We start from the raw sequence: 16,350 nt of genomic DNA, 5'->3' as shown, positions 1-16,350 counted from the left end.
TAAATATCATTCCAAAAATTAGTATCAAAGAATACTGCCTTAGTCAAAAGTTACTGGGAATCTATAGATCTTATCATTGTATGAATCACTTTTATATGAATAAAGAAAAATTTACATTATTACTGTGAATTATATAGCTGGAACATGGGAGAAAATCTAATACCCTCATCCGGCACATAAATGGACATACTTTCCCATCTTTTGCCTCTTCCTTGCACTTTTTCTTTAAGACATTAGTTACCTTGCCTCACACACAGCTATCAAAGCATCAAAAAAAATTTCTCTTTCTGTTGTCAAAGGAAGCATAGTAAACTATGAATATGTGTGACATCCCGCAGGCCTGATGGATTCTGCATGTCTTCGTGTTCAGGTGTGTGGCCTATCCTCCTTAGGAATAACTTGGGCAGAAACTAACAACTAGAAAGATCACCAAAGGGCCAAAAGCAAAAAAAGAAAATAAGGACACTTGAAAGCATTTGTTTTGATGAACAAATAAAACCTCTTAAACATATGACTTCTCATTTTATTCACTTTGAACATACTATACTATTCAATTAAGTATATGTCTATATAAGTTTACATTTATGTGAAAAGGAGAAGTTAATGAAAACCAAAAGGGACACGGCTCAGAGTCGAATAGTTAGATATAAGCATTTATTTCAGATTCTGTCTTCTGTTATGTTCTGGATATTGTTAAAAATTTCAAGCTAAGATGGACCAAATGAGGAACATGATAACCACTGAATTTATACATTGAAAAATAAGTTGTATACCTAGATTTTTGAATTAAAAATAAGCACTATTTGCATTTTCAAGGATTGGTTTCTCATTGAGTGTTAATATTACGAAGGATGGAAGGAAGAAAGTCTTTGTCTTATTTATAAATTAAAAAATTAAAAATTTTTTAGGGTGTGAGAATTCATTTTATTTCATCTTTTAACTTAGAGTCTTAGTTTAAAACATTTAAACATTTAAATGTATCTTTCTGATATAGGCGCAAATGTACTACAAAATCTTTCAACAAGTAACCCTCTGTCAAGTGTCAAAAATGACTGAACTAGAAAACAAAACAGTATTTCACACAGCAAGTTTACAAAGAAGTCAGTTCATTCCAAGAAAAACAGAAATACTTGGCTCTTACATGTTGCAGAAGGGAAAATATTGATTTGTAATTGATAGCTTAAAGTTTTTATGGATTTATTAATCTTTTTGTTTTTCTAATTTAATTTGTATTTTTATCACAGTTATACATGGATCTAGTTTTTAATTTTTTTTTTAAATTTTAAGTTTATTTATTTATTTAAGATTTTATTTATTTATTTGACAGACAGAGATCACAAGTAGGCAGAGAGGCAGGCAGAGAGAGAAGCAGAGAGAGAAGGAAGCAGGCTCCCTGCCGAGCAGAAAGCCTGATGCAGGACTCGATCCCAGGACCCCAAGATTATGATCTGAGCCGAAGGCAGAGGCCCAACCCTCTGAGCCACCCAGGCACCCTAGTTTTTAAATTTTAAGATAAAGTTTACATATACCTCTCCTGAAATATCATAAATTTGTGAATGAATATATACATTTCTTCTGTATTAATAGATTCACAACTTTCCAGTTCTTTCACACATTAACTTCAGGCACTCTTGTTCAGGATGAGATAATTGGTTCCCAAATTCTCATGTACATCTTTCTCACTTTGAATACAGAAATTTCATTTTGCAAAAAGTAAGTCAAACTTGTATCAAGCAACACTAAATCTGAATAGTAAACTCTAATCATGTGATTTTAGATAATTCCCAGTGTTGGGAAATTTTTTCCCCTTGAATTTGATTAGTTTATAGTAATCTGGGTGGTTAGGTTTCTGAGACAGGATTTTTAAAAGTAAAAGAGAGACACAATACATATAATTGATATGACAAGTTATAATGTAACCATATATAACAGACTCATTAAGCATGAGAAATCATGAAAAATTACCTATATAGTATGATAGAAATGGTATTGTTGCATGTTATCTCCTTTTCAATGAGAAAAATTTTATACTCCCATTACTCCTCAGATTTCTCATATCTGGTTCTTATTTTTGTTTCAGACAAATAAGGAAATAATGACTCCCCAATTACTTCTAAATAATTCAAAATGGTTACCACACAGCTTGAAGAATTTATAGTAGTGAAAAGTAATGATAACAGAATTCTCATTTTTTACTTCAAATTTGTCTCAAAGTTATAAACATATCTTCAATATATCTCATTTTTTTCTACCTCTATATAAACAGAAGAATATTTAATTCTATCTCTGGCATTTGATGGCCTTTACTCTCATTCCTTTTCTTTCTTCCAAATTTTTATTTAAATTCTTGTTAGTTAACATACAGTGTAATACTGGTTTCAGCAGATTTAAGTGATTCATCACTTACATATAACACCCAGTAATCATCACAACAAGTGCCCTCTTTAATGTCCATTACCCATTTAGCCCATCCCCTGCCCATCTCCCTCCATCAACCTTCAGTTTGTTCTCTATAGTTAAGTTTCTTATGGTTGGCTTCCCTCTTTTTTTTCCCCCTTTCCCTGTGTTCATCTGTTTTGTTTCTTAAATTCCACATGAGTGAAATCACCCATATTCGTTTTTCTCTGACTTACTTATTTCGCTTAGAATTAATACACTCTAGCTGCATACATGCTTCGATGGATATGTGGGCTCTTTCTTTCTTTTTCTTTTTTTTTTTTTAAGATTTTATTTATTTATTTGACAGAGATCACAAGTAGGCAGAGAGCGAGGCAGGAAGAGAAAGAGGGGGGAAGCAGGCTCTCCGCTGAGCAGAGAGTCCAATGCGGGGCTCGATCCCATGAGGCTGGGATCATGGCCGGAGCCGAAGGCAGAGACTTAACCCACTGAGCCACCAAGGTGTATGTGGGCTCTTTCTATAATTTGCCTATTGTTGATAATGCTGCTATAAACATTTGGGGTGCATGTGCCCCTTTGAATCAGCATTTTTGTATCCCTTGGGTAAATGCAAATAGTTTTATTGCTGGATCTAGGGTAGTTCTATTTTTAACTTTTGAGGAACCTCCATACTGTTCTCCAGGGTGGCTGCAACAGTTTGCATTCCCACCAACAGTGCAAGAGGGTTCTACTTTCTCTACATCCTCTCCAACATCTGTTGTTTCCTGACTTGTTAATTTCAGCCATTCTGACTGGTGTGAGGTGGTATCTCATTGTGCTTTGATTTGTATTTCCCTGATAATGAATGATGCTAAGAGTCTTTTCATGTGCCTGTTAGCCATCTGGATGTCTTTGGAAAAATGTCTATTCATGTCACCTGCCCATTTCTTAACTGGACTATTTGGTTTTTTTTTTGGATACTGGGTTTGATAAATTCTTTAGAGATTCTGGATACTAACCCTTTATCAGATGTCATTTACAAATATCTTATCCAATTCTGTAGGATGCCTTTTAGTTTTGTTGACTGTTTCCTTTGGTGTGCAGAAGCTTTTTATCTTGAAGTACTCCAGATAGTTCATTTTTGCTTTTATTTCCCTTGCCTCTAGAGACTTGTCTAGTAAAAAGCTGCTATGGCCAAGGTCAAAGAGGTTGCTGCTTATGTTCTGCTTGTGTTCTCTTCTAGGATTTTGATGTGTTTCTGTCTTACATTTAGGTCTTTCAACCATTTTGAATTTATTTTTATGTATGGTGTAAGAAAGTGGTCCAGGTTCAGCTTCCGTATGTTGCTGTCCAATTTCCCAACACCAGTTGTTGAAGAGACTGTCTTTTTTCCATTGGATATTCTTTCCTATTTTGTCGAAGATTATTTGACCATATAGTTATGGGTCCATTTCTGGGTTTTCTATTCTGTTCCATTGATCTATGTGCCTGTTTTTGGGCCAGTACCATACTGTGTTCATGACTACAGCTTTATAATATAGCTTGAAGTCTGGCATTGTGATGCCTCCAGCTTTTCGTTTTTCAAGATTGCTTTGGCTACTCTATCCCTTTAAAAAGTCAAGCAGAGAGAGTCAATTATCATATGGTTTTGCTTATTTGTGGAGCATAAGTAATAACACAGGGACATGGGGAGATGGAGAGGAGAAGGGAGTTGGGGGAAATTGGAGGGGGAGATGAACCATGAGAGACTGTGGACTCTGAAAAACAATCTGAGGGTTTTGAAGGGGCAGGTGGTGGGAAGTTGGGTGAGCTTGGTGGGGTATTAAGCAGGGCCCATATTGCATGGAGCACTGGGTGTGGTGCATAAACAATGAATTCTGAAACACTGAAAAGAAATTTAAAAAATAAATAAAAATTTAAAAAAATAAAAAGAGTTGAAGTCAATGAATTATCCATACTGTAAAAACAAGCTTCTATAATAATATTCAAAAGTAGTTACATCAAATTTACACAGAGAGCTTTTATGGCTATAGTTTAGACCACATATACAATATTCCAAATTTATAAACAATTTTAAATAAAAATGTACCACCTGAATTTTTGAAATGTACATGTTTAATATTTAACATCATTTGAAAAAAGTTATTTAAGTAAAGTGTTCAATTTATTTTGTCCTGATATAGTAGAGACACAATTACTTGAGGAGTATATGGATTCTTGTTATAATCTACTGTTAAGTGGTAATTTTAAGAACTAATTTCTCATTCTTTTCAACCAGTAGTTTATAAGTTCTTTCTCTTTACACTGTCATTGTTGCTTATGTTTTTAACTGGTTTTCTAGTGTACCTACTGTAACCAATGTGGCTGAATTCAAGGGACCTTTTAGATTAGTAGACTTCAAAAAGCAACAAATTTGGTTTGGAATCAATTAAGGAATAATCAATTGGTAATACAGAAATAGTTCTAATAGTTTTCTTTCTATTGTAAATCAGCTATTCATTGCTTTTGAAGGTCTCATCGTAGGCACACATAGTAATTTGATACATCTTTGAACAGTATGAAAAAAAGAGATCCTTACAAACTAGTAATACCAATTGCTTTGTTTGAACAAAGCTTCTCTTGTTAAACTATTAGTTAAATCCCATATCAAACTCAACTCTTGTATGACAGCAGCATTTTTGAAGAATGTAATTTATAAAGAACATCCCTGTTAAATTTCCATATGATTCTTCTTCTCTGCTACTCCTGCTGGGATGTTTTGTTTTCCTAATCATTGTGTCTTAATCCCATTCTGGCATTCTTCATTCCCTTTTGGAGTTCCAAGTGCCCTTTTAGTATCATTTCCCTTTCAACTTCCTTTAACATTTCTTGTAATGTAGGTCTGATACTCATTTGGGTTTTCTTTTTTTTTTTAATGAAAATGTCGTTAATTTGTACTATTTTATCTTAACTTATATATTTTTATGTTGTTATTTTAGTCACCATATAGTACATCATTAGTTTTGATGTAATGTTCCATAATTCAGTGTTTGTGTATAACACCCAGTGCTCCATGCAATCCGTGCCTTCCTTAATACTCATCATTTTAAATTATATTTTTGTTGGATTCAGAGTTCTATGCCAAAGGGGATTTTTGGTTATTTTTATTTCAGCACTTGAGAATGTTCAAATGTCTTCTGGTTTGCATTATTTCTGATGAGATGTCAGTGATAATTCTCTTTTAATCAGGTCTTATTGAGATTACTGCATATATGAATTGCTATTTTTCATCAAATCCAGGTAAATTTGGTCATTATTTCTCCAAATAATTTTTTCTGTTCTTCTTTCTCTCTCCACTTTCTAGAACTCCAATTACCCATATTTTAACCTCTTGTTACTGTCCTAGAGGACAGTTTCCTTTGGGTAAATGCCCAGAAAGAGAATTACTAGACCATATGACATCCCTATTTTTAATTTTTTTGAGGAACTTCCATGATGTTTTCTACAGTGGCTGTACCAATTTACATTCCCACCAATAGTGCACAGAGGTTCCTTTTTTTTCACAGTCTTGTTTCTTGTGTTTTTGATATTAGCCATTCTGAATAGTATTAGGTGATATCTCATTGAGGTTTTGATTGCATTTCCCTAATGATATTGAGCATATTTTCCTGTACCTGTTGGTCATCAGTGATACTGAGCATATTTTCATGTACCTGTTGGCCATCTGTATGTCTTCTTTGGAAAATATCTATTCAGAACTTCTGCCCATTTTCTAATTGGATCATTGGTGGTTTTTTGTTTGTTTGTTTTTGTTTTGTTTTGTTTTGGTGTTGAGATGTATAAGTTCTTCATATATTTTGAGTATTAACTTTTTATTGGATATATCATTTCTCCATGTCTTCTCCCATTCTGTAGGTTCCCTTTTTGTTGATGGTTTCCTTTACTGTGCAAAAGCTTTCTTTTTTGGTGTATTCCCAATAGTTTGTTTTTTGCTTTTGTTTCCTTTGCCTCAGGAGATGTATCTAGAAAAATGTTACTAAGATAGATGTCCAAGTGGTTACTGTCTATTTTTTATAGAAATTTTATGGTTTCAGATCTCACATATAGGTCTTTAATCCATTTTGAGTTTCCTTTTCTGTATGATATAAGAAAGTGGCCCAGTTTCATTCTTTGGCATATAGCTGTCCATTTTTCCCAGCATTGTTAAATTGAAGAAACTGTCTTTTTCCATCGTATGTCCTGGCCTCTTTTGTCAAAGATCAACTGACCATATAAGCATGGGTTTATATCTGGGCTGTCTATCCTGTTCCATCAATCTATCTTTGTGCCCATGCCATACCATTTTTATTTGTAGAGCCTTTGTAGTATATCTTGAAATCTGAGACTGTGGTACCTCCAGTTTTGCTCCTTTTTCTCAAGTTTTCCCTGGCTATTCAGGGTCTTCGTGGCTTCATTCAAATTTTAGAATTATTTGTTCTAGTTCAGTGAAAAATAAAAATAATATTGGTATTTTCTGCATTTTGAAAAGAATTGCCTTGAGTCTGTAGACTGCTTTGGGTAGTATGGGCATTTTAACAATATTAATTATTCTAATCCATAAGCATAATATATTGTTAAATTTGTTTATCTTTAATTTCTTTCATTAATGTTTTATAGTTTTCAGAGTACAAGTCTTTCATCTCCTTGGTTAAATTTTTTCCTAGGTATTTTATCCTTTTTGGTGTCACTGTAAATGGGACTGCATTCTTAACTTCTATTTCTGCTACTTCATTATTAGTATATTTTCTTTGTTAGGCAAACTTTTAAAATTGAATGTCAGTATTGCTTCCTTTTTACTGGCTTAGTGTTTGTGCTCTTATCATCCCCAAACTCTTTGCCAGAAATATAAATCCCTCCTCAATAATTCAAATACTATGAATACTTATTAATTGGATTTCTCTTTTAATTTGAATTTTCAGAATCTCTTCACTGTCACTTTTGAAAATTACTATATTGCTGTTCTGTACTGAATCCACTCTTACCTGGTTTTCATGTTATTCAGACTTAATTCACTCCTTTTTTTGGTGTATTAATTGATAATATAATCAAATTTCATCAGTGTCTGCTTCAAGTGGACAGAAGCAACTGGTAGCTCTAAAGCAAAATAGGGCTGATATAATGAAGTCCTATCCTTGATAATAACTAAAAAAGTAGAAAGGGGATGAAAATATTATGGTAATTTTGGATGAATTACATGTGGGGCATAGAGGAGAAAGGAGGGAAATAAAAAAGTAGAAAATTCAAAGCTATTGATATTTGTTAAATTATTACAAAGTATTTACTGGTTTCTCAAAAATCATTCCAAAGCTGAGAACTTTGAAAAATTATTAGTTAAGAAAAGATGGAAATTGTTAATAAGTACCCATTTTGAGAACCATATAATTGAACTTAGATGTTAACATTCAATGCTTCAGATGTTTAGCTGTTATTAGGATAAACATAAATTAGATGACAATTGTGTACTGTGTATAATGGCAACTGATATATGAGTCTAAATATCTTAAATGTCGGGCTTTAGCAACATAATGACAAAACTGTTACATAAAAATTGGAAATCTTTCAGTCTACAAATTTGGTAACACCTCTACTTATTATAATATAGTCATTAAATTATGTACACTTCATAAAGATTATGGGATTTATGTGGATATAGTCTCTCTGTTCAAGGAAAGAGAAATCTGGTTAATTTCTCAGATAAGAATAAAATGTGTATATTGACTCAGCAAATATTTATGAAGTACATACTGTGTAGTGAGCACAGGGTCACCATCTATGTTTATATAAATTTTACTCTGTCAAAAAAACTAGTTTATAGAGTGCAGTAGAGTCTGATATTTAATCAACATTTTCTTCCCTCCAAGCTATCTTTCCAGAAATATCTGCCTTAAAAAAAAAAATCTGTCCAATTCAAACAAAATCACCATGGAGTCTAGCAACTGTCTGGCTAGGCACCGTCAAAATATAATGTCAGTAAAAAGTCTGATAAAATTCAATAAAACATGGGAAGAAGACAACAGAGTTTGATTTCTGATAATGATATGAGTAACTGGTTGCAGATCAATCCTCTTATGAAAACAACTAAATAAAGTAGAATTTACATAAAAATCAGTTAGCAAACAGTAAAGAGCAACTAAGGTACCAAGGACTTGAAAAGCCAATGTCTGAGAGAGAAGGGAAGGCCAAAATGTTAGACTTGACATTCAGGATTCCATTTTGTCTTGAAGTACTTGTAAATTTACAAGTGTCAGATTAGACTTGGAGAAGGTGAGCAGGGGCTTCTGTAAATCTTTTTGTGCTAAGAGCAAAATACTGAAAATCGAAAGCAAACAATCATTCTTAGAACACTGAACACATGTTTCTAAACTCTACAGGGTTTTAGAGCTGCCTAGAATTTAACTGGGTGGACATTTTCATCAGTGGTGTTGGCTGCCATTTCTTACAAAGAAAGCAGCAGAGAATGTCCCTGTATAATGGTATTAGGAAAACGTGAGAACAATTCCAACTGTTTTTTCTCCAGTTTATTCTTTCTGTCAACAAGGCCAGACATGCTCTGTCCCACACACTAGAATCTCTATAGTACGTATTCTATTCCTAACCACTCACACATGTCACTTTAATATAGCTATCTGTATGCTGAGGGATTTGCCAGGGATCTTTTCTTTTTTACTACAATAGCTTTACTGAGATATAATTCACATATTATAAAATTTACCCATTTGAAGAGTAGAATTCCATGGTTTTAGAATATTCTGAACTGTTCAACCACCACCACAACTAATTTTAGAATACATATATCACTCAAAAAAGAAGCACCTATTCATTAGCACTCTCTGTTCTTTCTCCAATAGCAGGCAAAAACTAATCTACTTTCTATCTACAGATTTGCCTATTACAGACATTTCTTAAAAATAGGAACATATAATATGTGGTCTTTGTGATTGGCTTCTTTCATTTAGCATAATGTTTTTAAGGTTCTTCCATGCTGTACTATGTATCAGTATTTCATCCCTTTCATTGATGAATGATGTTCCATGGTTTGGATATATCATGTTTTGTTTATCCATCTATCAGTTAATGGCCTTTTGGACTGTTTTGATTTTTTTTGGTGGGGGCTATTATGAATACTTGTGGGTTTTAGGTGGATACATGTTTTTATTTCTCTTGGTTACAGACTAATCCTATGGAATTTCCCTGTGTGTGTGATTATTTAAGTGTTTCCTACTATATATAGCTGCTTTAGTATAAATCCTGGGGAAGGAACTAGTAGCCAGGAGCTAATTTCCATGCTGGAAATAATGCATCAAAATTACTCTTGGGGTGCCTGGGTGGCTCAGTCGGTTAACCATCTGCCTTCGGTTCAGGTCTTGATCTCAGCATATTGGGATCAAGACCCATGTCGGTCTTCCTGCTCAGCAGGGAGTCTGCTTCTCCCTCTTCGTCTGCAGTTCCCCCTGCTTGTTCTTTCTTTCTGTCAAATAAATAAATAAAATCTTTAAAATGAAAAAAGATTACTCACAATTGGAAATAATCTAAGTGTCCATCTATAAGAGTCTGTTCAAGTAAACCGTTGTACCACCCCTGGTTTGTGAAAAGGAAGTAGGAATATCTCCATATACTACTAGGGAATGTGCAGTGCATGCTGTGGTATCTACCTATATCTCCCTTTAGGACTGGAGGAGTTCTCTCCTCTTTCCACTATTTGGGGTACTGCTGCTGGCAGACAAACTTTGCCTTTCAACACTCCTTGGGAATTACTTTAGTCCAGGGTTACAGCCTCATCCAAGTTTTCTCTTTATTCCTGTGGTAATTTGCATCCAATGACTGGTCAACAAGGGACTGTAACAGCCTAGACACCTCACATCAACATCTGACAACTCTGAATGGTCAGTTCAGCTCCAACTTGACAGGGGTTTTGCAAAAGCATATACTGAGACTGCATCTCATTCCAACACCTCCTCCTGCCCAATCCTACCTCCTTCTATTCCCTTCCCTTCCATAGACAGTAGCCCCAATAGCACTCTCTAAATGACTTGCTCATTAACTTCCATCTCAGAGTGTGCTTTCCAGAGACTATGCCTTGTAATTCAGTGATCACCAGATACTACATAGAAAAAGTAGAGTGAAGAAAGTATATACTATGCTGTTATTTAATAATGGAAGAATATGAATTTATATATTTGTATGTTATTTGTTTATATATACTATGTAGAAAAAGTAGAGTGAATAAAGTATATACTATGCTGTTATTTAATAATGGAAGAATATGAATTTATATATTTGTATGTTATTTGTTTATATTTAACAATAAATAAACCATAAAATATAAAGAAGAGGAAATGAATAGGGCAGAGGTGATGGCAATGGAAACAAGATTTCTTAAATATATCTTTAGCTGTGGATCTGAATTTGAAACCATGTAAATATATTTTATAATTATAAAATAAAATAAAGATTTAAATAGCAGTTGTTAAAACTCAGGAATAAAATGAAATAAATGATCCACTATGTGTATTCCTATTTGGTCACATAAAAGCACATAAAATAACTACTCGGATGACTTTAAAACACAGTACTTTGAATATCTATCTTTAGTGAATCTTAAGGACAGAAAGAACCAAAAGCATTAAACTGTTTTCAGTGATATAAGTTGGTGGTAGTGATGCAAAATTATTTTATTAGATGTGTGTCAGTTGCAGGATATATCAAATGTACATTATGACAGTGTTATGCATGTTTGGAGGGAGATGAACTAAAACCATATATTACAGTTGCCAATTTTGATTGCAAGTATAATTATTAGCTCATGAGGTTTTTCTTTTCATTACAACAAAAATAATCCTAGTTTGACTAGTGAAGAGCTGGAAAAAGCAATAATTCAGTAGCAAAGGGCAGCTCTATATTCCATTTGTGATCTCTAAATACTGCTTTGCATCAAAAGAAGTCTAGATTCCTTGGAAAAATGCCTAATTATTCATCTAGGAAAATATAAGAAACCATGGAAACTCTACACTACAAATAATATAGTGTCTTTAACAAAATTTTGCTTGAAAAATAAAATTGAAGGAGGAAGATTTTATATATAAAATGACATTTGAGAGGCATATTAACCAATCTCAATATATGGATACTATTTGGTTTAATTTATTTATTTTCATTTAAACAAGCTACTTTTTAAAGAAGGTTATAAAACAGTAAAATGTGAAAACTAATGATACATGGTAGTAAAAAATTATTATTACTTTTTAAAGGTGATAATGCAATTATGGTTATCATTTTTGAAGATTATTTAGCTTACAGAAATACAGACAGAAATATTTACAAACACCTCAGTTGGTTTCATGTCTGCCTTTGTCTTGGGTCATGATCTCAAGGTTCTAGGATCAATTCCCACACCAGGCTCCCTGCTCAGCAGGGAGTCTGCTTCTCCCTGTCCCTCTGCCCCTCCTCCCTGCTCATGGTCTCTTTCTCTCTCTCAAATAAATAAATAAAATATTAAAAAAAAAGAAAAAAGAAAAAAGACGAGTCATCTTAAAAAATAAAAAATGTTCTCATGGCTGAGATAAGTTTCCAAAACATCTTTAAGACAGAGGGTGGAGTACATATTTAATAGTTAGATGAAATATGGCTGTGTCTTTTTATTTAAGGAAACAGTGAATTCATCACATCCTTTTTCTACTTTTACATATATTTGAAGTTTTATTAAAAAAAAAAAAAGGAAGCAAGATGGCAGAGGAATATGAGACTGAAATATCACTAGGTCCCAGGAGTTCAGCTAGATAGTTATCAAACCATTCTGAACACCTACAAACTTAATAAGAGATAGAAGAGAAGACCAGCAATTCTAGAACAGAAAATCAGTAACTTTCTGGAAGGTAGGACATCAGGAGAAGTGAATCTGAAGTGACAGGAAGATCGATTGTGGGGGGAAGGGCCAGCTCCTGGCAAGAGGTGGAGCAGCGGAGCACAAAATCAGAACTTTAAGAAGTCTGCTCCAATGAGGTACATCACTCCATAGGCAAAGTGAGGGTGGAGGTCTCACAGGGACAGTGTGGTCTCAGGACCCACAGGGGTCACCGAAAGACCAGGGGTGTCTGAGTGTGGCAGAGCTGCCAGGTATCGGAGTGGGGAAGCCAACTACAGTGATGGAGCCAAGGAGTGAGGTCTCAGCTCAGACTTACCTTACAACCATGATCCAAGGCACATTGGGCCACTGCTCTTCGAACAGGGACCCCACAAGTGGCAGATCTGGGCACAGTCACGTTCCCCCCCTGGGAGGAGTGGTGCAGGAGTGTGTGGCAGGAATTTGCTGGGTTTGGAGACTCCAAATGGGGCTGTGTGCCAGAGATAGAAATACTAAGTCACAGGCCAGGTGAGCATGAAGTATGGATGGAGCCAGGGAGACAGGAGGGATTGACTGTTTTTCTCTGAGGGTGCACTGAGAAGTGGGGCCCCAAGCTCTCAGCTCATCCAGGCAGAAACTGGACAGCTGCCATTTTCATTCCCGTCCTCCAAAGATCTATGGAAAATGTTCAGGGAACAAAAGGTACTGAGAATGAACCCGAGCAGATTACTTAGCCTGGCCCCTGGCAAGGGCAGTCCAATTCTGCCGCTGACAAAGACATTTGAGAATCACTGCAATAGGGCCTCCCCCAGAAGAGCAGCAAGAACATGCAGCCAAGACTAAGTTCACCAATCATCGAGAACTCCAGAACTGTAGAGCTAGGGGAAACTAACACATAGAATTCATGGTTTTACCATGATCTTTTAGTCTTGCAAAGTTAATTTTTTAATTTTATTTTCTTCTTACTCTATTTTTTAAACTTTTTCCTATTTTAATGTTTTTTAACTTTTATTACTACCTTTTTAAAAGGTATTGATAGATACCTTTTAAAATCTTTTTGAATTTTCATTGTTATAGTCATATATTATCCCTCCATTGTATTTAACCTTATTTTTTGTATACAAATAGGTATTTTTTCTTTAAAATTTAGGGATACAATTTCTTCTAATAGATCAAAATATACCCTAAACCTGCTGATGGCTTTGTTCTAGTCTCCAGCCTGATTAGCGTTGTCTCCTTTTTTTTCTATTTTTCCAACAAACTTATTTCATCAATTCCTTTTTTAGAATCTTTTTTAAATTTCCATCTTTACAGTCATATTCCATACTTTCATTGTGTTGACCCTTATTTTTGTGTGTATGTATGTGTGTATATATATATATACACACACATGTGTATATATATATGGTTTTATATATATAATTTATATATGTTATTATATATGTTTATATATGTATATATGTATATACATACATATGTATATATATACATGTATATATATACATATGTATATATGTATATACATGTATATATATGTATTGTATATATACATATACATATATATATATATATATATTTTTTTTTTTTTCTTTCTTTAAATTTTGGGAGGTAGTTTCTTCTAAGAGACCAGAATATACCCAAAACCCCAAAACCAAGTGGGTGCTTCTGTTCTATTCACCAGTCTAATATATATATATATTTTTTTTTCCTTTTCCTTTTCTTAATTTTAATTTTTATTTTTTTCCCTTTCTTTTCCCCCTGGTTAGAGTTCTCTTCTATTTGGTGCTAACCTAATTAAATTACAAAAATTACATTTTTCTGGGGTCTTTGCACTCTTTTAGTATCTTATTTTCTCACTCCTACATTCTTATCCAAATAAAATGTCAAGGCAGAAAAACTCACCACAAAAAAAAAAGAACAATAGACAGTACTGATGGCTAGGGACCTAATCAATATGGACATTGGTAATGTGTCAGAACTAGAGTTCAGAAGGATGATTATCAAGGTGCTTGCTGAGCTTGAAAAAGGCATGGAAGATATCAGAGAATCCCTTTCTGGAGAAATAATATCCCTTTCTGGAGGAATAAAAGAACAAAAATTTAACCAAGTTGAAATAAAAAAAAAACTATTAATGTGGTACAATAAAAAGTGGAGGCTCTTACTGCTAGGATCAATGAGGCAGAAAAGAGAATTAGTGATATAGGATACCAAATGACAGAGAATAAAGAAGCTGAGCCGAAGAGAGTAAAACAACTACTGGACCAAGAGGTGAGAATTTGAGAGATAAGTGATACCATAAGATGAAACAATATTAGAATAATTGGGATTCCAGAAGAAGAAGAAAGAGAGACAGGGGCAGAAGGTATATTGGAGTGAGAATTTCCCTAATATGGCAAAGGGAAAAAGCATTGAAATCCAGGAGGCAGAGAGAATTGCCCTCAACATTAATAAAAATAGGTCCACACCCTGTCATCTAATAGTAAAACTTACAAGTCTTAGTGACAAAGAGAAAGTCCTGAAATCAGCTTGGGACAAGAAGTCTGTAACATAGAATGGTAGGAATATTAGATTGGCAGTAGACTTATCCACAGAGATCTGGCAGGCCAAGAACTGGCATGATGTATTCAGAGCACTAAATGAGAAAAACATGCAGCCAAGAATACTATATCCAGCTAAGCAATCATTGAAAATAGAAGGAGAGATAAAAAGCTTCCAGGACAAACACAAACTAAAAGAATTTGCAAACACCAAACCAGCCCTACAGGAAATATTGGAAGGGGTCTTCTAAGCAAAGAGAGAGCCTAAAAGAAACAGACCAGAAAAGAACAGAGACAATATACAATATAAAATATACAAAGAGTCTCCTTAAGACAATACAAGAGCACTAAATTCATATCTTTCAATAGTTACCCTGAATGTAAATGGGATAAATGCCCCAATCAGGGACACAGGGTAGCCAAATGGATAAAAAACAAGACCCATCAATATGCTGCCTACGAGAAACTCACTTTAGATCTAAAGAGAACCTCCAGATTTAAAGTGAGGAGATAGAAAACAATTGACCATGCTAATGGACATCAAAGGAAAGCTGGGGCAGCAATCCTTAATTCAGATAAATTATATTTTAGGCCAAAAAGTATAATAAGAGATGAGGAAGGACACTATGTCATATTTTAAGGGTTTGTCCAACAAGAGGATCTAACAATTTTAAATATCTATGTTCCTACCATGGGACCAACCAATTATATTAACCAATTAATAAAAAAATCAAAGAAACACAGCAACAATAATACAATAATAGTACTGGACTTTAATACCCCACTCACTGAAATGGACAGTCCATATAAGCAAGAGATCAACAAGGAACTAAAGGCTTTAAATGACACAGTGGACCACATGGACATCACAGATATATTCAGAACATTCCATACGAAAGCAACAGAATAGACATTCTTCTCTAGTGCACATGGAACATTCTCCAGAATATATCATATCCTGGGCCACAAATCAGGTCTCAACTGGTACCAAAAGATTGGGATCATTCCCTACATATTTTCAGGCCACAATGTTCTGAAGCTAGAACTCAGTCAAAAGACAAAAGTTGGAAAGAACTCAAATATATGGAGGCTAAAGAGCATCCTGCTAAAGAATGAATGGGTCAACCAGGAAATTAAAGAAGAATTGAAAAAATTCATGGAAACAAATGAAAATGAAAACACAACTGTTCAAAATCGGTAAGACACAGCAAAGGCAGTCCTGAGAGGAAAGTATATAGGGATACAAGCCTTTCTCAAGAAATAAGAAAGGTTGCAAATACACAACCCAACCCTACACCTAAAGGAGCTGGAGAAAGAACAGCAAAGAAAGCCCACACCCAGCAGGAGAACAGAAATAATCAAGATTAGAGCAGAAATCAACGAAAGAGAAACCAAAAGAACAGTAGAACAAATCAATGAAACTAGGGAGCTGGTTCATTAAAAGAATTATTAAAGTTGATAAACCCCTGGCTAGACTTAAAAAAAGAGAAAAGACCCACATTAATAAAATCATGAGTGAGAGAGGAGAGATCACAACCAATACCAAAGAAATACAAATAATTATAAGAAAATATTATG

The 16,350-nt window shown here is 34.2% G+C and overlaps 1 protein-coding gene across 1 annotated transcript in view; it reads right to left on the bottom strand.

Annotated features, from left to right (window-relative positions):
- Positions 1-16,350, bottom strand: part of EYS (eyes shut homolog) — a 1,652,140-nt gene that overhangs the window by 532,502 nt on the left and 1,103,288 nt on the right.

The sequence above is a fragment of the Lontra canadensis genome, unplaced genomic scaffold (assembly GCF_010015895.1).
Source record: "Lontra canadensis isolate GAN:19392208 unplaced genomic scaffold, GSC_riverotter_1.0 scaffold27, whole genome shotgun sequence".
In the NCBI taxonomy this organism is placed as follows: domain Eukaryota; kingdom Metazoa; phylum Chordata; class Mammalia; order Carnivora; family Mustelidae; genus Lontra; species Lontra canadensis.
This window is presented reverse-complemented; position numbering and strand designations above follow the sequence as displayed.